General features: G+C 45.5%; 1 protein-coding gene across 1 annotated transcript in view; it reads right to left on the bottom strand.

The window, feature by feature from the left end:
* The window catches only part of STK32B (serine/threonine kinase 32B), a 221,574-nt gene that overhangs the window by 70,294 nt on the left and 125,709 nt on the right, over positions 1–25,571 (bottom strand). The window lies entirely within an intron of this gene.

A 25,571-nucleotide genomic window follows, 5' to 3' on the forward strand; every position in this document is an offset into this window, starting at 1 on the left:
GTGCGGTGTCGGCGAGACGCAGACGGCGAAGGAGACGGCATGGAAGAGGACATCGTCGTGGTGGTCACGGGCGTCCACGCCATCAGGTTGAGAGACGTCGCCGTTCCCGGAGTAGGAGTGTGTCTTCCAGTACAGCATCTTCTTCGCCGTCCCAGTCGTCGTCGGGAGCTAGTACACCCAGCCGCATGGGAAGGAGATACACGAGGAGTCATCGGCGGGAGCACAGGGATCGTCATTCGTCTTCGCTGGTTCCAGTTCCAGAAGTCGCCTCAGCCTGTCCACCTGGTGGGGATCTGTCTGTGGTTCCGGTATCTGGGAGAGTTGATGCACCCTCGGAAGTGACGAGGACGCCCTTCTCCGGTGAGTCTCCATGTGGGAACGCATGGCTACCTAAGGGTGATTTATGTGCTATTGATTTAGTTTCGGCATTAAAAAGCTTGTTGGATGGTTTGGGTACAAAAGGCGGAGCTTCGGTTCCGTTGGTTTTGCCAGGGGGGGCTCAGCCTCCGCCTGAGCGGGCGGCCAGTATGTCTGGCTTGGCATTCCGTGATTCGCTGTTTTGTGGTGTAGCTCCTTTAGGTACTCACCTGTCTGCGGAGATCAAGGACAAGATATGGGCACATGACTTTGTGGATGTTTGGTCCTTGGTGTCGGTCGATCATGTGACGATAGATAAGGAGCGTGTTTTCGAAAGAGGTTCGGAGAAAAAGGTGAAAGTCGCGAAAACTTTTGGCAATTGGCTCCAGGGTTTTTCTACCTTGGCTCATGTCATCTGTCAACGTTTTCCGGAAAAAGGGGCCGAGCTGTTTGTGTATGTAGACACTATATTCAGTGCCCACAAATTGCACGGAGGTGCAGCTTGGTGGAGATATGACGAGGAATTTCGCCGTCGGTTGGCGATGACGCCTGACATTGGTTGGGCGTCGAAGGCGACGGATGTGTGGTTACAGCTAATTTTGGCTCAAAAGCAGGCTCGGCCCTTTCAGGCAGGAGTCGCAGTTTCGGGTTCAGCACCCGGGATTGCGGCGCAGCGCCCAACAGGAGCATGTTGGCTCTACAATGAGGGACATTGCAGGTTCTATTCTTCCTGCAAGTTTCGTCATGAGTGCTCCATCTGCGGGGGTGCCCATTCCGCGCTTCGCTGTTTCCGACGGGCAAAACAACCTTCCAAGGTGGGTCCTGCCGGTGCAGCGGAGAACTCCGGTGAGCGCTCTCGCGATGGAACCGTGGCTCGCCAGGTATCCCAAGAGACAGGAAGCAGACTTGTTAGGTCGGGGCTTCAGTGAAGGTTTTTTCATTCCGCATGTTTTTTCTTCGGTTTTGATGTTGTCAGATAATTTAAAATCGGTGAAAGAAAACATGTGTTTGGCACGGGAAAAAGTGCTGAATGAGGTGTCTTTAGGCAGGATGGCGGGCCCCTTTGGGGAGCCACCTTATACGAATTTACGGGTTTCTCCTCTTGGCTTGGTCCCCAAAAAGGAACCGGGGAAGTTTAGGTTGATTCATCACCTTTCCTTCCCTCGTGGGGATTCGGTCAACGATGGGATTTCCAGAGATGAGGCTGCAGTGTCTTACACGTCTTTTGATGTGGCTGTGCGGTTGGTACGGGAGGCAGGCGTAGGTGCCTTGCTTGCTAAATCGGACATAGAGTCAGCTTTTCGTTTGTTGCCTGTGGATCCTGCCTGTTTCCATTTGTTGGGATGTCGGTTAGATGAGCAGTTTTTTGTAGACATGTGTTTGCCTATGGGTTGTGCCATCTCATGTTACTATTTTGAAGTTTTTGGTTCCTTTTTGGAATGGACGGTTCGTTTCAAGACAGGTATTTCTTCGGCCATTCATTATCTAGACGACTTTTTATTTGTAGGTCCAAGTGATTCAGGAATATGTGGTTATTTGCTGAAAACCTTTCGAGTTTTAATGTCCGAATTTGGTGTCCCGGTAGCAGAAGAGAAGACGGTTGGTCCGGCTACGATTTTGTCGTTTCTGGGTATTGAAATTGATACGCAAGAGATGGTTTTCAAATTACCTGACGACAAGCTTGCGCGTCTGCTTTGTACCATTGACGAATTTGTTTTATCAAAAAAGGTTACCCTGAAGCATCTTCAGTCACTGTTAGGGTTGCTGGTTTTTGCTTGCAGGATCGTTCCCATGGGTCGCGTTTTCTCTAGACGCCTATCATTGGCGACTAGGGGTATTTCGCGCTCAAATCATTTCATTCGTGTCACTAGGCAAATGAAAGATGATTTGCGCGTGTGGCAGACTTTTTTGCGATCTTTTAATGGTAGGGCGATTTGTCAGTCGGAGGAGGTTTCCAGTTTTGAGTTGCAGCTGTTTACAGATGCTGCTGGCAGTGTCGGTTGCGGTGCGGTTTTTGGAGCGGAGTGGTGTTTTGCACGTTGGCCTGTGGGCTGGAGTAGTATGGGTCTGACATTGAATTTGACACTTTTAGAACTCTTTCCCATTGTGGTTGCAGTGGGGTTCAAAGATGTTGAATAGTCGCATACGTTTTTGGACGGACAATATGGCAGTGGTGCAGGCTGTTAACAATTTGTCTTCTGGATCATTGCCGGTTTTGGCGTTACTTAGGCATCTAGTTCTACGTTGCATGCAATGTAACATTTGGTTTCGGGCTACACATGTGCCGGGTGTTGAGAATAAAATCGCAGATGCCTTATCTCGTTTGCAGATGGGGGTCTTTCGGGAGCTTCACCCGGGAGCACGGCTGGAAGGGGAGCGTTGCCCGAATCACTTATGGGCCCTGGTCGAGGGGAACTTGCCCGGCTAGTTCAAGGTTCTGTGGTACCAGGTACATGGCGGAGCCATAATAAGTTTTGGGCGGAGTGGTTGGAATTATCTGGCGGGGTTTTTCCTACAAATGATGAGCGGCATTATGAGGTTACGTTGGAGTATTTGTCTCGGATGCGTACTAATGGTTCTTCGGTGTACACGGTGTCAAAAGGTTTGACTGGTATTACGTTTATGTTGAAGTTGTGGGGTTGTACTGATGTGACGAAAATGTTTGTTATTAGACAGGCATTGAAGGGGTGGAAGAAGGAGCATATTGTGAAGGATGCTAGGAGGCCTATTACATATGCTTTATTACTAAGGATGCTGATGGTTGTTCCGGCTGTTTGCTTTGATCCTTATGAGTCTGTTTTGCTACGTACTGCTTTTTCTTTGGCCTTTTTCGCAGCATTGCGGGTGAGCGAATTGGTGTCACCGAGCGCAAAGCGGTTTGGGGGTCTTCTGTTTGCGGATATTTTATTGGAGGAAAAAGTGGTCCGGGTATGTGTGAGACGGTCCAAGACTGATCAGATGGGCGTTGGTGTTTGGTTGTGTGTGAATTCATTGGGTGGTGAATTCTGTCCAGTTCGTTTGGTGCGTGAGTTTTTGTCTTTTCGAGCTGATGGGGTTCCTTTCTTGGTACATTCTAATTCTTTGCCGCTTACTCGATTTCAATTTGGAGCCGTTCTTAAGTCTTGTTTGGAGCATTTGGGCGTTGATCCTGCTGAGTTTGGGACTCATTCGTTTAGAATAGGGGCAGCCACGGAGGCTAATGCTTTAGGTATGGGGGAGGAAGATATTAAACGTCTGGGTAGGTGGAGTTCAACTTGTTATAGGTCCTATGTGCGTCCGGATCTGGTGTTGTTTTGATTTTCTTTGTCATTTCAGAACATCGGCCGGAAGTATGGATAGTTGGCCATTCTTTTATTTTCTGGGCAGCTCGGCGGGCTGAATATCGGCCTTTAGGCCTCAGTCTTGGGGTGTCATCGGCCGAGGTGCACTGGAAAGGTATCAGAGGGCTTAGGTGGGTTCAGCTGTTGCCGTTAATAGTTGAAGTTAGTCGGGAATTCCGTGGTCCAATTGTGCTCGTTATACATGTTGGGGGAAATTATTTGGGAAAGGTGAAATTGTCGGAGTTGTTGTCCCTTATCAAGGCTGATTTAGGTCATTTCAAACAGCTTTTTGCTGATTGTGTGATTGTCTGGTCTGAGGTGATTGCACGAACTCATTGGCGAGGAGCTAGAAGTGCTGTGGCCATCGAGCGGTCAAGACGGGTGTTGAATGTTCGTATTTCCAGGTTTGTTCGTTCCATTGGGGGGGTAGCAATTCGTCATTTGATGTTGGAAGGTGACAATGGGGACTTATTGTTATCTGACGGCGTTCATTTAAATGACATTGGGATCGACATCATGCTGTCGGGTCTGCAAGATGGAGTGGAGGCTGGTTTGGCATTGTGTGGTGGGGGTGGTCGGAGTACCGCATAGGTGTTCGCGGTATCCTCCTTGGCGGAGATAGGCTCTGAAGAGTAAAATCCGGAGAAGAACCTACATGCGCGCCGCTTCACAGTGGGCGGCATCACAGGAGATGTGAATAAATTAAGTGGTTACTTCAGGGCCATGTGATACAAAAATGTTTGGTTGTGTTAAATAAAGCTGTGGCCATTCCCACATTCTCCAAGAAACAGGTTTCGTTGCTTTATTGGTTTATTAAATGGGGTAATGATGCATCAGCGACACTTAATATGGGGATAACATTAGTACATGCAGTCTTGAGGCACTAAATCAAATAGAGAAAGTGCCTGGGACTGTATGTGATAGGGGGATGGAAGGGGGGAAAAAAGTGCGGGAAAAAATCAGGAGCAGGGATTGGTTGGGCAAGGGGATAGAGGAGGGGTTAGGAGCAGATAAATAGTTGAGGTCAAGGGCAGTTCACTATCTTACCTGCTGGAGCTGCAAACGTCCCTCCCGCCCTCCCTCTTTGGAAAAATTTGGGTGTGTAGTTATGGTGTTTTCTCTGTCTTTTAATTTCTTTGCTTTTCTATGCCATGTCTATTATGGCTCGTCAGTTGCTTCCTTTTTCTTTGCGTAGGCGTGTTTCTGTGGTTTTTCTTTGTTTTTCAGATGTCACAGCAGGCGGAGATAGGCTCTGAAGAGTAAAATCCGGAGAAGAACCTACATGCGTGCCGCTTCACAGTGGGCGGCATCACAGGAGATGTGAATAAATTAAGTGGTTACTTCAGGGCCATGTGATACAAAAATGTTTGGTTGTGTTAAATAAAGCTGTGGCCATTCCCACATTCTCCAAGAAACAGGTTTCGTTGCTTTATTGGTTTATTAAATGGGGTAATGATGCATCAGCGACACTTAATATGGGGATAACATTAGTACATGCAGTCCTGACATTGTATGGAAAAATGTGTTTAAAACTGTTCCTTTAAGGCTGGACTGAGGGGAGGAGTCAAGGCGGATCCCTGGTAGTTTTGAATCCGTTAGTTTTGAGAGAGCCAAGTAACGGTTGGAGTAGTAGTTCCTTTGTAGGAAGAAACCCTGCAGCTGAGGAGAAAAACCAGTTCAGAGATTTTAGGATCAAACTTGGAGAAACACACACAAGTAATCCAGCTGTGTAATTACCACAGAGAGCGAATCCAGCTCATGAGAGATGCTGATGTTATTAGAGAAAGTTACAGTCCATGGGCTGCACCCCTAGTCCTGGTGAAAAAGAAGGATGGTGATATCCAGTTCTGTGTGGATTATCGGAAACTCAATAAGATCACCCACAAGGATGCGTATCCCTTGTCACGCATTGAAGAATCCTTCACTGCCTTGGGGTCTGCTGCCTATTTCTCTACTTTGGACTTGACCAGTGGGTATTGACAAGTACCCATGGCCCCCGAAGACAAAGAAAAGACTGCTTTCACTACTCCTATGGGATTGTTTGAGTTCAATGACATGCCCTTTGGAAACTGCAATGCCCCAGGAACTTTCCAGAGACTGATGGAACGCTGCCAGGGTCATCAGAACTTTGAGACCGTCCTCCTGTACCTAGACGATATCATCATCTACTCAAAGATGTATGAAGACCATTTGCAGCATCTGGCTGAAGTATTCCAGACCCTCATAAACTACGGCCTGAAAGTGAAACCCTCTAAGTGTCATCTCCTGATACCAGAAGTCCCTTACTTGGGTCATGTCGGCAGTGCAGAGGGAGTGATTCCTGATCCAGAGAAAGTGGCAGCTGTGAAGAAATGGCCATCTCCTAAGACTGTGAAAGAGGTGAGAAGTTTTCTTGGGTTTGCAGGATACTGCAGGTGTATCATCCCACATTTCGCCCAGGTTGCAGAACCGCTCCAGAGATTAGGAGGCCAATCCAAAGAAGCCGTGAAGAGAAGAATCCCAATTGAGTGGGCTGAAGCCCATGAAACCACCTTCAAGAAGCTAAAACAACTGCTGATTGAACCACCAATCTTGGGATATCCTGACTATCAGCAACCCTTCAGATTGTACACAGATGCCAGCAACAAAGGATTGGGAGCAGTCCTATCGCAGGTACAAGACCAAAAGGAGAGTCATCGCTTATGCCAGCAGAGCTCGTCGTGGAACGATCAGAATTATAGTTCCTTCAAGCTGGAGTTCCTAGCTCTTGTGTGGGTCGTCACCGAGAAATTTAAAGACTACTTTGCTGCGACACCCTTCATTGTCTACACAGACAACAATCCGCTAGCCCGCCTTGACACCGCCAGACTCGGAGCACTTGAACAGCGATGGGCATCCAGACTGGCGAATTACCAGTTCGTAATAAAGTATCGGTCTGCTACATCCAATAAGAATGCTGACATCCTGTCCAGATTGCCCATTGATGATGAAATCGCCCAAAGACAAGATGAGTGGTAAGAAGTAGAGATGCCTACTTTCTACGCCCAGTTTGCTGCACAAAATACGCTGATCGCCAGAAAAAGAAAAGATCACCCTGAGCCAGAGTTTCCTGATCCTTCTAAATATCCAAGACAATGGGTCAAGATCCAAAGAGAAAGACAAACTCTCTGAGAACTCCAGACTTCTCTTCTACAGCACAAGACTCCTGACCGAATACGAAGCGGTAAAGCTAATCTAGAATTGATTCGTCTATCAAAAGAATCGCCTCTTCGTGTCTAGAGGGCTGGTACAGAGAAACACTCTAGATCCTATTACAGGTGAACATCTGCATCAAATTGTAGTACCCCTGTGAGATGCCAAAACAGTGTTGGAAGCCTATCATGACCGATCAGGAGACTTTGGGGTTCAGAAAACTGAAGCTACCATCCGCAGACGATTTTACTGGACGGTGTGAGGCGTGACATAGAGAAGTGGTGCCGAGAATGTCTGTAACGGCTGCCGCGCCGTTCGCCGTTGTTCCCATGGCCTCTGCTCCGGTTCCGGCGCCCTCCCTCATCAGCTGCTCGTCCCGAGCTCCACTTACCCGGTCCGGACGCTCTGCTGGCCCTGGACGGCGTCAGGTGAGTGCAGCCATTACCTCCTTCCGTGGACGGCATCCTCCATGTGCGGCTGCAGTCACTAGAGGGCGCACGCGCTCACTCGTCCTGCCTTAAAGGGCCAGCGCGCGCCTTAATTCCCAGAACTTCCTATTTAAGGTTCCTTCTCCCTTCCATCCCTGCTTGTTCAACCAAGTTCCCCATGAGTACAATGTGCCCTAGTTCCCTGTTTCCGTTCCTTCTGCCTTTTGTCTGGATTTCCCGTTACTGACCTCTGCTTGAACTTGACTATCCTTGTCTGCCACCTGCTTTGACCTATTGCTGCCATACCCGTTACGACGTCTGCCGCCTGCCTTGACTTATTGCTGCCATACCCGTTACAACGTCTGCCGCCTGCCTTGACCTATTGCTGCCATACCCGTTACGACTTCTGCTGCCTGTCATGACTTCTGCCTATCCATACGACCGCCTCTACCCGCTGTGCCAAGCGTTGCCTGGGTTCCAAGCACCATCTCCCAGATGACACCGAACAAACCGGTGAGAACCATTATAATGTCCTATTTGTGTCCAGAGTAAAGGACAGCCTTCAGACCAGAAAGCCCCACTCCATCCTATCATCAGCCATAAACCTCTGGAGCTTATAGCCATTGACCATGTCAAGCTGGAACCTAGTCACTCAGGGTATGCCTATGCCATTACAATCATTGACCATTATACCTATTTTGTTGTTGCGTTGCCTGTGAAAGACCACCTGACTGCCAAGACAACTGCTGCCATTGTTTGGAAGAATTTTGTGCTTCCTTATGGCTGCCCAGACAAGATTCTGACTGATCGTGGATCTGCATTCGAGTCCCAACTGTTCCACGAGATGTGTTCTACATGGCTGCCAGAAGCTCAGAACCACCGCTTATCATCCACAAGGAAATGGCCTGTGTGAGAAGGTCAACCAGACGCTCATTCAGATGCTGAGAACTGTTCCATCCCTGTACAATAACCTGTACATAACATGTACAATAACCTGTACAATAACCTGTACAATAACACCATCCATTGTTCCACAGGGTACACACCCTACTATCTCCTTTTTGGCCGACAAGGAAAGTTACCGTCAGATATGGCCTTGGATGTCGAGGTGCCAGACACCATCAATCCCCTGCCAAAGATTGAGTGTGTGAGTGACCACCAACGTCGCCTGGCTGAAGCTAATGGGATTGTGGAAAATCGGATGGAGGATACTCTTCAAAAGCAACAGGCAGATTTTGACAAGAATGCTCGAGCAAAGCCATTCCAAATTGGAGACCGTGTATGGCTGAAAAACAACCATAGTGACAGCAAGTGAGAGAAAGAACCCTACACTGTAAAGTCTATCCCATATCCAGGTACTGATGTCTACAAGATTGAGCGAGAGGGCCGAGATCCTCAAGTTGTACATTGCAACAGGCTTAAACCCTACCAGAAGGAAGACGGGCCTACAGAACCACAGTCGACTGAAGAACTTCCTACAGCTGGAGTAGCCCCACAGCCCACAGAGGAATCTCCTCCAACTAAAGACTCTCAGCCCTTAAAAGTTGAGCCGATGTTCAGTGCTTTTGATTAGTTCCTCAAGCCATGGATGTCCGTGTTCATCCCCAGTGTTGTTCCTGAAGTGAATACCATCCCACCGCCTTCGTCAACAGAGTCCAGACCTCGTCGGGAAGAATCCATAGACCATGAGGTTGTGACAGAAGAGCCCCTGAGAAGATCCGACAGAGCTACCTGAGGTAAGATGCCAGCCAGGTATCAGGATTGAACTATTATGGAACACTCGTACTCCGTTTGTTAGTCAGTGTTCATCCATTCAATTGGCTGACTAAAGCTTAAGAGAAACCAAGAACATTTGCAGCAATGTACTGTGATTTATTACACTGTATGGAAAAATGTGTTTAAAACTGGTAGTTTTGAATCCATTAGTTCTGAGAGAGCCAAGTAACGGTTGGAGTAAGGAGTAGTTCCTGTGTAGGAAGAAACTGCAGCTGAGGAGAAAATCCAGTTTAGAGATCTTGGATCAAACCTGGAGAAACACACACAACTAATCCTGCTGTGTAATTACCACAGAGAGCGAATCCAGCTCATGAGAGAATCAAAGGAGAAAGTTCAGAAGGAATCTTGCCTTGTCTCCTCACCTGCTTGCCTGCAGCCATTGCATCTGTACCCTGCCAAACCTGAAGTAAAGGACCGTAAGTTACTATTTACAAGTTATTCAACCGTCTCCCGTGTATTCAATCTGCAACCACGTTACCAACAAGGGCACCCCAAATACCATCAGACCGGGAGGCTGTACAACAGGGTGTGCCCCAGGGGGAAAACTACAACTACTACCATCAACATTCACCATACAGTGCAGACCCCCTCCATTTCCCTGTGACCGCTCCGCAGGGAGTGCTTGAAGGCGCAGCCACCGTGTCCCTATACCTCCTCGCACTACCCCGTTGCACAGCGCCATACAGGCCCCTCTGTAGATAGTGCCATGCAGCCCCCCCACTGTAGATAGCGCCATATAGCCCCCTGTAAATAGCACCATACAGCCCCCCTGTAGATAGCGCTATGCAGCCCCACTGTAGATGGCGCCATGCAGCCCCCCTGTAGATAGCGCCATACAGCCCCCCTGTAGAATGTGCCATAAAGCCCCCTGTAGATAGCACCATACAGCAACCCCTGTAGATAGTGCCATACAGCCCCCCTGTAGATAGCGCCATACAGCCCCCCTGTAGATAGTGCCATACAGCCCCCCTGTAGATGGCGCCATACAGCCCCCCTGTAGATGGCGCCATACAGCCCGCCTGTAGATGGCGCCATACAGCCCCCCTGTAGATGGCGTCATACAGCCCCCTGTAGATAGCGCCATACAGCCCCCCTGTAGATAGCGCCATACAGCCCCCCTGTAGACAGTGCCATACAGCCCCCTGTAGACAGTGCCATACAGCCCCCTGTAGTCAGTGCCATACAGCCCCCTGTAGACAGTGCCATACAGCCCCCTCTGTAGATAGCGCCATGCAGCCCCCTGTAGATGGCGCCATGCAGCCCCTCTGTAGATTGCGCCATGCAGCCCCCCCTGTAGATGGCACCATGCAGCCCCCCCAGTAGATGGTGCCATGCAGCCCCCCCTGTAGATGGTGCCATGCAGCCCCCCCTGTAGATGGCGCCGTACAACAGCCCTCCTGTAGATAGTGCAATACAGCCCCCTCCTGTAGATAGCGCCATATGCCATATAGCACCCCACAAACTGATAAAACAAAAAACGCTATACTCACCTATGCCCCGTTCTTGCGACAAACTGATGAAATTTATGCCGACGAGAGGCCAGTGTAATCCAGCGACATTATCACGCCTGCCTGTGCATGATAGGCTGCAGGCCAAACGTGCCCTGTAGCCTAGTAAATGATACCTCCCTGCGCTACCATAGCGTTCAATAGTATCTGCGTCCTAAGAATGCAGATGCTATTGAATGTGGTGTCGCTACTGCTGTAGCCCCGTAGCAGCCGCTATGGCCGTTAAAGCAGTAGTTACGCCGCCATCTGTATGTGAATGTGTCTTTGTGCTTGTATATATGTGTCTGTATGTCTATATACAGTGAAGGAAATAAGTATTTGATCCCTTGCTGATTTTGTAAGTTTGCCCACTGTCAAATACATGAACAGTCTAGAATTTTTAGGCTAGGTTAATTTTACCATTGAGAGATAGATTATATTAAAAAAAAAAAAGAAAAGAAAATCACATAGTCAAAATTATATATATTTATTTGCATTGTGCACAGAGAAATAAGTATTTGATCCCCTACCAACCATTAAGAGTTCAGCCTCCTCCAGACCAGTTACACGCTCCAAATCAACTTGGTGCCTGCATTAAAGACAGCTGTCTTACATGGTCACCTGTATAAAAGAGTCCTGTCCACAGACTCAATTAATCAGTCTGACTCTAACCTCTACAACATGGGCAAGACCAAAGAGCTTTCTAAGGATGTCAGGGACAAGATCATAGACCTGCACAAAGCTGGAATGGGCAATAAAACCATAAGTAGACGCTGGGTGAGAAGGAGACAACTGTTGGTGCAATAGTAAGAAAATGGAAGACATACAAAATGACTGTCAATCGACATCGATTTGGGGCTCCATGCAAAATCTCACCTCGTGGGGTATCCTTGATCCTGAGGAAGGTGAGAGCTCAGCCGAAAACTACACGGGGGGAACTTGTTAATGATCTCAAGGCAGCTGGGACCAAAGTCACCAAGAAAACCATTGGTAACACATTACGCCGTAATGGATTCAAATACTGCAGTGCCCGCAAGGTCCCCCTGCTCAAGAAGGCACATGTACAGGCCCGTCTGAAGTTTGCAAATGAACATCTGGATGATTCTGAGAGTGATTGGGAGAAGGTGCTGTGGTCAGATGAGACTAAAATTGAGCTCTTTGGCATTAACTCAACTCGCCGTGTTTGGAGGAAGAGAAATGCTGCCTATGACCCAAAGAACACTGTCCCCACTGTCAAGCATGGAGTGACAACCTCCTTCTCTCCACCAGGACATTAAAAATGGCTCGTGGCTGGGTCTTCCAGCACGACAATGACACGAAACATACAGCCAAGGCAACAAAGGAGTGGCTCAAAAAGAAGCACATTAAGGTCATGGAGTGGCCTAGCCAGTCTCCAGACCTTAATCCCATCGAAAACTTATGGAGGGAGCTGAAGATCCGAGTTGCCAAGCGACAGCCTCGAAATCTTAATGATTTACAGATGATCTGCAAAGAGGAGTGGGCCAAAATTCCATCTAACATGTGTGCAAACCTCATCATTAACTACAAAAAACGTCTGACTGCTGTGCTTGCCAACAAGGGTTTTGCCACCAAGTATTAAGTCTTGTTTGCCAAAGGGATCAAATACTTATTTCTCTGTGCACAATGCAAATAAATATATATAATTTTGACTATGTGATTTTCAGGTTTTTTTTTCAATATAATCTATGTCTCACTGGTAAAATTAACCTAGTCTAAAAATTCTAGACTGTTCATGTCTTTGACAGTGGGCAAACTTACAAAATCAGCAAGGGATCAAATACTTATTTCCTTCACTGTATGTGCCTTTTAAGTATTTGTAGACATAAGTTTGGATATATTACAGAGAGTGTCCCGCACAGGGTGTCATCCAAATTAAGGCCGGACCTGGTTATACCTACCCAGATCTCTCTGCTTCTGCATCTAGCCCCCGCCTCCAGGGATGATGTTTCATCCCATGTGACTGCTGCAGCCAATCACAGGCTGCAGCGGTCACATGGGATGAAATGGCATCCCAGGAGGCTGGCCTGCAAGACGTCAGAAGGATGCGTTGCTATGGGTAAGTATAGTCTTTTATTTTATTACGTGATGTTTTCCGCAGGAGATATTCCTCCCGAAGAACTGTACCACAATTTGGTGTGGCTTTTCGGCCGGAATTCCGGGCTAATACGCGGTGTACTTTTACGCAGCATATCTGCCCAGTGTGAACATACCCATAATGTTGCTATTACATTGCTGTTACAAGACAGGTCAAGCGGTTCTTAAAGAAACGGCACTCATTTCTAGCAAAAACTTGGACTGGGTTGGTCACTCTGTGACCTGGGACCGTACTCTTTTGCACTCCTGCTGCGCAGATTGTTGTGCGATGTGTACACTGTACATCTGCATCCGTTGGGGGTCGGGCCAATCTGCAAAAGGTAGGTTCGTAGTGGCGAACATTTTACATAAATGTTTTCATTCAATTGAAAATATGTTTATGAAGGAGGTCTAAGGGCATGTTCCCACAGGCCGGATTCGCTGAAGATTTTTCGAATTGGAATATTGGCCGGAAAATCTGCAGCATTTACGGTTACAGCAATTCAGCAGCAATTCTGAAGTTAAAACCACAGTAAAGACCGCAGTAAATCCGCAGCTGCATATAACGTTTTCTGCAATCAATGGTTCAAAAAATATTTCCCCATGGTGGAGTACAATGAAAGCATCACCTAGTAATTAGACATGACAGGGGAAAATAATTCCCCATTATGTAACTCTGCTACCTGTCAACAGAAAAATCATCTGCCAGAGGGAAAAAAATTTCCCCATGGCGGAGTACCACAGAGTCACCTAGGAATTAGACATGATGAGGAAACATTTTTCCCTGTGGTGAATGTTTTTTCAGTTGACAGGTAGCAGAGTTACATGAAGTGGAATTATTTTTCATTGACCTCTGGTTTTTATTGCAGCGCAGGGGAGAAGACAAAAGTCTGCTGTGAGTATAATTTTTTTTTTTAAAACCACCTTCTTTAACCCCTTTGGGACGAAGGCAATTTTTAATTTTTAATTTTCGTTTTTCACTCCCCGCATTCCAAGAGCCATAAAATTTTTATTTTTAAGTCAATGGAGTGGTATTTGGGCTTATTTTTTTGCGGGAGGAGTTTTAGTTGCTTTTGGTACCATTTATAGTTCCATATAATGTACTGGGAAACTGAAAAAAATTATTTGCGGGCTGAAGATGGAAAAAATTGCCTCAATGGTTTTTTGGGTTTCGTTTTTACGGCTTTCACCTTGTGGTAAAAACGATGACTTATCTTTATTCTGTGGCTCAATACAATTACGGTGATACCAAATTTCTATAGCTTTTTTTTATATTTTACTACTTTTATTTATAATAAACTTTGTTAAAAAAAATAAAAATGTTTTTTCACCAAATTCTGAGAGCCATAACTTTTTTATTTTTTCACTGATTGAGCGGCGTGAGGGCTTATTTTGTGCGGGACGAGCTGTAGTTTTTATTGGTACAATTTTTGGTACGTAAAACGTTCTGATCCCTTTTTATTACATTTGTTTTGAGAGCTAAGTTGACCAAAAAACAGCGATTTTGGCGTTTTACATTTTTATTTTTTATGGCGTTCACCGTGTGCATTAAATAACGCTATATTGTAATAGTTCAGACTTTTACGGATGCAGCGATACCAATTTTGTTTACTTTTTTATTTTTTACATTACTTTAGGGGGATAATGTTTTTTTTTTTAACTTTTAATATTTTTATTTTATTTCACTACTAAAACCTTTTTTTTGCACTTTTTTCACACACTTTATTAGCCCCCTAGGGGACTTGAACCAGCGGTCACTAGATTGTTAGTACAATATACTGCAATATTAACGTATTGCAGTATATCAGAATTTTTACAGGCATCTGTTAAGCCCTGCCACAGGCAGGGCTTAGCAGAGGCACAGTGAAGGCAGCCCTGGGGGCCTTCATTAGGCCCCTGGGCTGCCATAACAACTATAGTCACCCCCCAATCTCACTGTGGGGGAGGCGATGAGCTTTCGGAGGGGGCCACCCCTCTTTTCAACCCCTCAGATGCTTCGGTCACGACTGACCGCAGCATTTGAGGGGTTAAACAGCCAGGGTGTTAGTCCCGGGTGTCCGCTGTAAAATACAGCCGACACCCGCAGCATATTGAGCGCGCTCAGCGCGATCCAAACATCAACCCCCGCACTCGGACGTAATGGCACGTCCGGGTGCGTGAAGGGGTTTAGACTTTGTGGTTGCAAGTTCTGCGGGACTGTTTGGACTATGTAGTAGATTCATTAGACTACTTCGATGATCTAAGTTTTTTTATAAAAATGGGGAAAAAGGGTTGTGTGGGGGAGTTTCTATTTCAATAAAAAGAATGTTTTCTAATATCTCTGTATTGTTAAATACATTATTAGAGCCTTCGTAATGGCCGCTGTCTGTTTGACAACATCCATTACTAGGGTGGGGCTTAGCCAGTAAAAAGGCTAGCACTAACACCCTATTATCACCCTGATACCCACCGCCACCAGGGGTACTGGGAAAAGTTAGGTACGATGCAGTACCCAACCATCTGGATTGACGGTCGGGCACGGGGACGGCCCCAGGCTGGTATTATGAGACTGGGAAGGGCCAAAAATCATTGCCCTTCCCATCCTGATAATCTGGTTGGTTATGAAAATGGGGCCACGTCGTTTTCTTCAATTGGGCCCCCCATTTTTCATAACCAGCGAGATACAATAAAGCAGCAGCAGCAGCCTAGCATTACCAGGGTCACGGTTTTGGCCCTTCCCAGCCTCCTAGTACCAGCCGTCGGCCGCCCTACTGTCCTAGCATAAATCCAGATGGTGGGTACCAGGGTAATAATGGGGGGGTTAGTGCTAGCCTTTTTAGTGGCTAACACTAAGCATCACCTTAGTAATGGGAGAATGCTGTAATACTGTGACCCACCGATACAAGCGTGTTGGCGATTCACAATATGAGCAGGGAATGAAGGGGAAGCAGCGCTCGTACGTACAAGCACTGCGGCCCCTTCAAAACAGCTGATCGATGGGGGGGGAGAAAGTGGTGCCCATCTTCCCTCTTGAATGGAGGGTCGATGTGTACTGCGCATGCCACAGAGCATGTGCAGTACACGGCTAGAACAGCTGCAGCTTAGGAGATGGGGTTGGCTCCCTTCCCTAGTCTCCAATGCCATGGGTGTGCCATATAGCACCTGTGTATGTGTCGTGCAGAGGCACATACAGAGATGCTAATAAAGATGGCTGCCCCCACAAAAGTAAAAACACAGAAATAAATAAAGTTACATTAGGGAATGCATTCAAATAATAAAAAAAAAATAGGCTCACATTTTAAAACATCAAATAAACAAAAAAAAATATTTGTGACACCTTTCCTTTAACACGAAGGCCGCATACATTCGACCGTATTGATTTTGCGATCCGCAAAGCCAAGGGTCAGTTGTGGTCCGTTGGACCGCGAAAACCCTTGTTGTGCATCCGTGTGTCATCTAGACTCAAGGATACGCAACAATTCACCAACTACAACTACCACATAATCCATTTCTGTCTCATTTTTCAGTAAAATGTAATGCATCAAATAATTTCATCAGCTCACATGAAAAGTTTGAGAAGATCTGTACATTATCAGGTTCTCTTTGTTGCCGGGGCAGGACACTTGTCACAATCATGAATCATTATGTGGTAGATCAGATGAACATATGTTACGCATGGAAGTGCAAGAGCCGCCATAAAGGTCAATTTGACATCATTAACTTGCGTTTTTCACATGTGACGCCGCCTTCTGGACCAGTAACAATCAAGGACATTCTTCTCCCGAGAAACAAACAGCATCTTTAACTTGCAAATCAAATGCTTCATTCTCTGCCTCACGGTGTGTTATCTGAATGTTAAGGTTGGGATTGTGGTTTTATGATTTCAATCAATACCGCTGCCCTAGAAAATAAATCCCAGAGCACCAAGAACAGACCTTGACCTTTCCCGAAGACAAATGGAAGAACCTAGACACTAAACATCAATGCAGCATCCTACTGCAATCCCCCATACAAGCCCTGTCTAAGGAGCAACATAACAATACTTATATATCACATCAATCAAGTGGTATCGCCAAGTTAACCCTTTCATGAACTAGTATTCTTTGCCTATGTACAGTCCGCAGCGCACAACACAGGGAAATTATTACAAAGCATAACCCCCTGTAATGTATTTTATGGATACAAAAACATAGTGTAAAGCTGATGTGCCGCAACGAGAAACAACTTTATACTATGTAGAATATAGAATTACTAGTATAGAAAACCCGTTACACGGGTTTGGTAGCAAAAGGAAAGATGATAAGTATTTGTAAAAAATATTATGAAAAAATATAAGTGTATATTAAAACCTAATTACCAAAATTTGAAACCTAAGAAAAATGCGGAAGCGTTTGCTGAATAATAGATTATTCACCCAGGGTAATGGTATAATGTAGTAGATGTTACCTGCAGTCCTATGTAACACCACAGATAACACAGTGATAACTCTCAAAGTACAGATAATGTAGATGTTACCTGCAGTCCTATGTAAGACTCTAGTCACACGACAGGGTGCGAGTGTCGGCAGATAAAAACTGCCATTTTGGTCCGATTTTCTTGGCCGTTTTGCATCCGTTCCGTTTCCATCCCGGGCCGTGTTTCCGTTTATAACGTCCGATTTTGACCCGTTTTGCATCCGTTTTTTCCCCTGTCCGTTTTAAAAACGGATGAATTTAATTTGTACATTTTCTGCCACACACACTTTCCTCTGTAGATAATACCACACCCTGCCCTCTGTAGATAATGCCACACCCTGCCCTCTGTAGATAATGCCACACCCTGCCCTCTGCCACAGCCCCCTGTAGGTAATGCCAAACAAACCCCCTTGTAGGTACTGCCACACAGACCCCCTTGTAGGTAGTGCCACACAGACCCCCTTGTAGGTAGTGCCACACAGACCCCCTGTAGGTAATGCCACACACAGCCCCCTGTAGGTAATGCCACACACAGCCCCCCTGTAGTTAATGCCACACACAGCCCCCCTGTAGGTAATGCCAAACAGTCCCCCTGTAGGTAGTGCCACACAGCCCCCTTGTACATAGCCACCCACCATAGATGGCACCCCCCCCCCCTGTGGGCTACTGCTCCAGGAGAAGTCCCTGACTTCAATGTCCATATATGGACAATTAAGTAAGGGACTTCTCCTGGATTGGAATCACCGGTAACAGCGCCGAGGATTTCCGCTTCAGAAGTCCCTAACGTCACTGTCCATATATGGATAGTGAAGTCAGGGACTTCTCTTGGAGCAGAATCCCCGGCCATAGCTTCGGCCGAAACTGTGGCCGGGGATTAGGGATGCAGCTACTATGGGGAGCAACAAAATACCCTCCTCCTTTTCCACACATGCACTTTGCACTGTGAGGAAGAGAAGCGTGCGAGCAGTACGATGCACTGCCGTCACTCGGATCACATCTTCTTCCTCACAGGCTTCTTGCAGGTCGGACTGTGGGCGGAGCTAACTGTTCAACTGCCTCGGAAACCATGTGGTGTCCTCTCAACTGTGCTTCGGACACCATGTCCTTCCCGATTATACATAAGATGTTCATAAAAGTATTACATTATTATTCACTATCACATCTCTGCACTGCCCCTTTATAATAGTGACCTCTTATATAGTAGATACCATAGCCTTGGTTGTGAATTTGACTTACATTCCCTATAGCTAAGCCACTGGCAAACAGCATTCATTAACTTAGCACTCATGGACATGGCCGTATTATGGCTCCATGCAACCTCCGAGTTGTAAGAAGCTGTAATATAATGCCCATAGACTTCTATGGCATGCCGGATTATGGAGCTATTCTGTCCTAAAATCGAAGATCCTTGGTGTAGGGACCAAAAAATCTTAGAAGTCAGCCAGGACAATTCGCTTGCCCAGAAGTATAGAATTTTTTGCCAGTCCCCAAACCTATAATCTTTGACTAAAGTGTAAGGGTATGTTCACACGCAAACGCCAAATACGTCTGAAATGACGGAGCTGTTTTCGCCTGAAAACAGCTCCTGATTTTCAGACATTTTTTAGCAACTCACGTTTTTCGCTGAGTTTTTTACGGACGTTTTCTGAGCTGTTTCTCAATGGAGTCAACGTCCTGCACTTCTTTTGACGAGCCGTAATTTTACGCGCTGTATTTTGACAGCAACGCGTAAAATAAAGGCTCGTGGGAACAGAACATCGTAATTCCCATTGAAAGCAATGGGCAGATTTTTTTTAGGCGTATTAGGGGCGTTATTTCAGGTGTCATTCAAGGTGTAAAACGTGTTAACATACCCTTACTGTCTAAAAGTTTTGCTCATAGTGGAATCTGACCGGATAAGAGAATCTGTGCTTTATAATAGGACCTGGGACCAGGAATGACTTTTATGCCTTTTAAGTTTATTTCAAAATAAGTCCAGGCACAAACAGTGTAAGAGACTGGTAAAAATAATGTACATAATTAGACAATTGATTAAATATCCTTAAATTAGTTTTTCTACAGGTAGTGGTCCTTCCTCTAGAGACCCATTTACAAGGAGAATGGTCTTGGCTGTTTTTGCAAGCTTGCTTGGTTGTTTTAGTAGTTCTTATAGACTCCAAAGGAAAGAGACGTGCTCAGACATCTGTCCCTTCTCCAGTCTTCTGGAAGCGGCCACGGCTGGCCACCTCGGCTTGCTGAACGGAGGTCATCGGACCACCCTTCTCCCGATCACTGGGTGTCCAGGGGGTGGGACTCCACAACTATCAAACATTTATGTTTAATGTTTGAACTGATTATTATGAGAATGTTTTTAGGGAGTAATTTTCCTTTGAAATTGAGATGTAAGAAACGACAGACATAACTTTGTACTTCTCTATAATTTGGGATAACTGAGTTTAAATGAGATGGTTAAAGCCTTGTGAACTTGATGAAAATCACTCTATACTCGGATCATGTCTGATAAACTTGAACGCTTTGATATTTTCTCAGAGAGTATAAGAAACACCAGATCTACTGGTATGTGAATGAAATATATAATTTGGAGGTATGTGGCGGTGATTGTCATATAAAGCTTAATCATTGAGATTGCTTCAAAGGCGATCAAGGAAAACAGTGGTGGAATATAGACATCTCATAATTACTACATTTTACACATGATAAAGATAATAATAAAATAGAATGTTACTCCAATATGTAATTCATAAAAAATATATAGTTAATGGTATGGAGAGGATAAAGGGGTTGTCTAGTTTAAAAAACTAAATTGCTGTTAATAGAGGGGGTCATTCATTTGGCACTCAATCAAAAATCTGAAATGGAGTGTGGATATAAATAGTCCCTCTCTTTGGAGGACTCTACACGTCCTTACATTACACAGACGCTCCATTGATTTCAATAGGCCCCATGTAATGGTCTATTTTTCCTGTGGCGGTGCTGCAGAGAAATTGAACACTTGCTGCTGGGACAGCTGATCGCTGGGACACCCTGTTATCACCTCGTTTCCTGACTAAAAGGCATTGCTCAAGTAGACCACCCCTTTAATGAAAATAATTTACAAATGTAATACCGAAATACCAAGAGTGACAAAGAAATGAATTCTACTCCCCACAAGCTCAGCAAGTCACAAGTCTAGCTGGAGATCCGTCCTCTTGTTTACTGGTGTTTTTGCCTCACAACACTGTTCTAATGAGTTGCTCCTGGTTCAGCAATTATTTTTGGAGACCCACCCCCCCCCCCCCCCCAAAAAAAAACCTATGACCCTCCAAGATAGGCCTGTTAGTACAGAACACTAACTTACTTCATCAACTGGGCTTACCCAAAGCCACCACTGGCAAAAACACCAGCTGTGGGTTCCAGCAGGTCTGCCAATGTCTTTACTGTTATGACCTTGACCCATACTCATTTTCTCAACTTTTTATCATGAGGAAATATTTCCCAATGTTACTTGAACTTTGAGAGGTTCCCTGCTTTGAGACAATCATTACTTCTTAGTAGAGTCCTTTGATAATAAGCTGATCACAAGGTGACCCTCGCTGTGACCCCCAGCGATCAGCTGTTATCTTATCCTGTGTGTCAGAGACATGCAAGCTTTCACCCAAGCCGTTAGTTCAGCTGAATTGAACTAAATCGGCTTTGACGGAACATCATAATTTATAGAGGGGTTGTTTAGTTATTACCCGCTATTACTGAATTCTCAGTTAAAAGAAGGAGATCCTCCGTTTTAAAGTTGTTTAAAATCACATAAAACACAGATTTTTTTTTCACTTTAATTTTAATGCTCGAAACTGCCTCTATGTTTTCCGACAGAAAATTGCTGTTTCTTACTGTATATATGAAGTGATTCAGGACATAAGGTTTATCATGCGGTATGATGCGGTAGTGTGTTCACCATCTATCCCTGAAGCGCTGTGCATACAAAAAGGAGGTGGAAGGTCAACAAATCCAATTTGATTGACCACTGGATCACTACTACATTGTTTTAATCACACAGTGCAGACGTGTGACATAGTGAGGAGAGAGTACAGCAAATATATTCTGAATATATTCCTGTCTCCTATTTCTTGTAGAACAAAATGTCCCTGGTTATGGGAAAGAAGTTAATACCGAAAATATACATTTTATTATTATTTGTTTTTTTCTTCTTTTGATGCCTACGATTTTTTTCTATGATCAGGACAGGTTAAAATAATTGTATATTTTTTAATAAATTGTATATTTCTTTAGTGTTCCATAAATGCCCCTGGACATAGCCATGGAACAAAAAAAAAAATCCATTGCTTACATTGCTGGTTGCATTCAGAGGTAGGGCCGGCTCGTGGGCCTTTGGGCAATAGAGACAGAATGTGCCCCATTAGGCCTCAACTTCTTTCACACATCCATTATACTATACAACAATAATGCCGCCAGTGGCACTAAGGGTATGTGCACACATGAAATTTTTCTGTGTATTTTCAGCGTTATTTTTTTGCATGCTCTTTTGTAACAATGATATAAATATATTTCCCTGTCATTTTTACCATAACAACGGCAAGAAACGCAGCGAAAACACAGCAAACACGCCAAGTGTGAACATACCCTAAGGCCGGATTCACACGAGCGTGTTCGGTCCGTCATATACAGACCATATGCCGGCAGTATTTCCCAGACCGAACACACTGCAGAGAGCCGGGCTCTTATCATCATAGTTATGTACGAAGCTAGGAGTCCCTGCCTCGCTGCAGGAAAATTGTCTCGTACTGAAAACATGATTACAGTACAGGACAGTTTTCCCGCAGCGAGGCAGGGACTCCTAGCATCATAGATAACTATGACGATAAGACCCCAACTCCTCTCCGTGTTTCAGTCCGTGAAATACTGCCGGCATATGGTCTGTATATGACGGACCGAACACGCTCGTGTGAATCTGGCCTTAGAGGGAGGGAGGCCGCTGAATGTTGCAGTTTTAAATTTAACCCTTTAACTGTCAGAATTTTGGGTGTTGTATTTGTTCAGGTGGCCGGAAGAATTTTTTTTGTTTTTGTCTTCTTACATTGCAACAGGCATAACTTTTTTGTCTTTATGTTGATGTACGTGTAGCTGTATGAAAACTTGATTTTTGCCTAAACTAGTGGAAGATTTTTTAGGGGACATTTTGAGGTACACATGAGGGTATGTTCACACGCTTAACCAGCCTCTGATTTTCCGGCATTTTTGAAGCTGAAAATGAAGCTTCTTTTAATTTGGAGCTTCTTTTGAGGGTATGTTCACACTGGCTATTTTTGGACATTTTTCGGGCCTACAAAGAGCCAAAAAATGGGCCGATGGGTCGTTTCTTTATGCGGCCATTTTGAAAAACAGCCGCGTAAAAAAACGGCCGCGAAAAAGAAGTGCAGGACACTCTTGGGACTTTTTGGAGCCGTTTTTCATTGACTTTATTGAAAACAGCTCCAACAGCTGAATATGTTCACACGCAAACTCAATAACGTCTGAAAATACGGAGCTGTTTTCAAGGGAAAACAGCTGCTGATTTTCAGACTTTTTTTAAGCCACGCGCGATTTTCGCTGTGTTTTTTTCGCTGCGTGTTTACGGCCGTTTTTTGGAGCTGCTTTCTATAGAGTAAATGAAAAACGGCTCCAAAAACGTCCCAAGAAGTGACCTGCACTTCTTTTTCGCGGTAGCTTTTCAAAACGGCCACGTAAAAAAACGGCCCATCGGAACAGAATGACGTTTTTCCCATTGAAATTAATGGGCAGATGTTTGGAGGCGTTCTGCTTCCGATTTTTCGGCGAATTTTCGGCCGTTTACGGCCCGAAAAACAGCCGAAAATAGGCCTTGTTAACATACCCTAAGGCTTCTTTTGAGGTGTTAGGTGTTTTTCATAGTGTTCAATGGAAAATCAGCTCCAAAAAAACGCCTCAAGAAGTGACATGCACTTCTTTTTATGGAGCGTCTTTTTCCCATTGATTCCAATGGGCAGATGTTTGTAGGAGTTCAGCTTCCGTTTTTTCAGGCGTTTTTCGAGGCGTAAACACCCCGAAATACGCCTGAAAACACTGCGTGTGAACATACCCTTAGGTCTCATGCACACGACCGTAGCCATGTGCACGGCCGTGATTTTCGGGGTCGGCCGGCCACGGAGTGTCACCCGCAAGCCGCCGTGCACATGGCCGCAGCCATTATTTTCTATGAGCCTGGACCACAGAATACGGCCGTAATAAGACTAGCCCGTTCTTTCTGGGCTCCTGGGCCATGCACGGACCGTGGAAACCACAGTCATGTGCATGGCCCCTTAGGAATAAATGGGGCCGCAATTCTCCCGTGGATTTTCGGCGGGAATTGCGGCCGCAAAATCACGTTCGTGTGCATGGGGCCTTAGTGTTTAATTTATTTTTACTTTTATTACGGGGCAAATGCAGAAAAAACAACTATTTTACCATTTTTCCTCTTTTTTTTTTATGCCATTTACTGCCAGATAACTGTATTATATGGGGTTACAATTATGGGAATACCAAATTATTTTATCTACTGTTTTGTAAGGTTTGCTTAATCAAGTGTTTTATAATAGGTGTTTATTGTAATTGTTTGCTCCATTATTTATTAGAACGTGAACTTTATTGGGGGGAAAAAATTTAAAAATGTTTCTAGTCCAACTAAGGGACTTTTATCAAATAATGTCCTGGTATATCTCTCTATATATCTGTAAATAACAGTGCACAGTACATTCTAGCTGTGAATAATGATATTACTGGAGGTATTTAGGTAGATAAAATTCTCTCATAGATAACATTGCAGCCTGTGGTCGCTGCTAGTGGTCCTGATCCCATACACAAGGTGCTAAGTTTGAGATCCGGCCGAGACACATTAGAAGTAAAATAATAATTAAACATAGATAGGCTTCCACTGAGCACCGTGAAAGTGTCCACATTGCCCCTCCCCCAATGTCAGAGAAGTGTTGGGGCCATAAGTAGGAACACAGCATTGTCCTGTGTAGTTCCTCCTATGTGGGAGAGGCTATACAGGGTGTAAATGCAGACAGCAGCGGGCCCTCCCACCTTCAATAGTCCCTGGCATTTGTTAAAACTTGGCGAGTGCTGATGCCGTCCCTGTTCAGGGTATTGGAAAATGGTTTGAAATAAGATTTTTGTTAAGTTTTTTATTTTATTTTATAACTAAATGTCTTCATTTATACCACATGTTTGGAACCCCTTTAAATGACTCCTTCAGATGTAGCAGACCTGAATTTATTTAATCAACAGGTCAGTCAGTGTGTTTGGTGTAACTTTATAGCTGCTTTGTATTCTCTATATACAGCAGCTGTATCTAGCTAAATCTAGTCCCGTCAGCGCCGCGAGACTGACGGGTGCAATTTCAGTGGGTCCTGCGTGCAGGGCCGCAATCAGGAATTTCAGGGCCCCATACAGCTAAATTTTCTGGGCCCCCCTTTTACTGCTCGCGGGAAAAAGACGCCGACGCCTCCCATTGAAATCAATGGGAGGCATTTTCGGGCCGTTTTTACCGAGTTTTGCGACGCGGTTTCCACGTCAAAAAACTCGTCAAAATACTCTGTGTGAACATAGCCTTACACGTATAAATTCCCTGCGAGTGGTGCAGCACCCCAGCCTACTGTATAATGACATTCTGCAGCTTTCTGTCTTCCTGCTTCGGTTCCTCATGATTTTCAAGATCTCTGCCTGCTGTCTGTGAATGAGAACATTAAAACCAGTCCTGGCTTATTACTTTCACAGCTGATGGTCTTGTTACAATGTATCAGTGTAGATAAGAGCCATCTGCCTGGAGTCCAGCACAGGAGAGGGGTTTGTGCTGTTGCTGCGTTTAGCTCACAGATGATTGACTGATACATTGTAACAAACTTTCTTATATACAACTTTAACGCCATACCGCCCCCATTGTAGAGAGCACCATACAGCCCCCATTGTAGAGAACGCCATACAGCCCCCTCTGTAGATAACGCCATACAGCCCCCTCTGTAGATAACACCATACAGCCCCCTGTAGATAACGCCATACAGCCCCCTCTGTAGATAACGCCATATAGCCCCCCCTGTAGATAACGCCATACATCCCCCTCTGTAGATAACGCCATATAGCCCCCCTGTAGATAGCGCCATACAGCCCCCTCTGTAGATAACGCCATATAGCCCCCCCCTGTAGATAACGCCATACAGCCCCCTCTGTAGATATTTACAATATGGCTATATGGCGTTATCTACAGGGGGTCTGTATGGCGTTCTCTACAGTGGGGGCTGTATGGAGTTCTCTACAGAGGGGGCTGTATGGCGTTATCTACAGGGGGGGCTGTATAGCGTTCTCTACGGGGGGGGGGGTGTATGGCGTTATCTACAGGGGGGCTGTATAGCGTTCTCTACGGGGGGTGTATGGCATTATCTACAGGGGGGCTGTATAGCGTTACCCACAGGGGGGGCTGTATAGTATTACCTACGGGGGGCTGTATAGCGTTATCTACAA

The sequence above is a fragment of the Rhinoderma darwinii genome, chromosome 1 (assembly GCF_050947455.1).
Source record: "Rhinoderma darwinii isolate aRhiDar2 chromosome 1, aRhiDar2.hap1, whole genome shotgun sequence".
NCBI classification, from domain to species: Eukaryota; Metazoa; Chordata; class Amphibia; order Anura; family Rhinodermatidae; genus Rhinoderma; species Rhinoderma darwinii.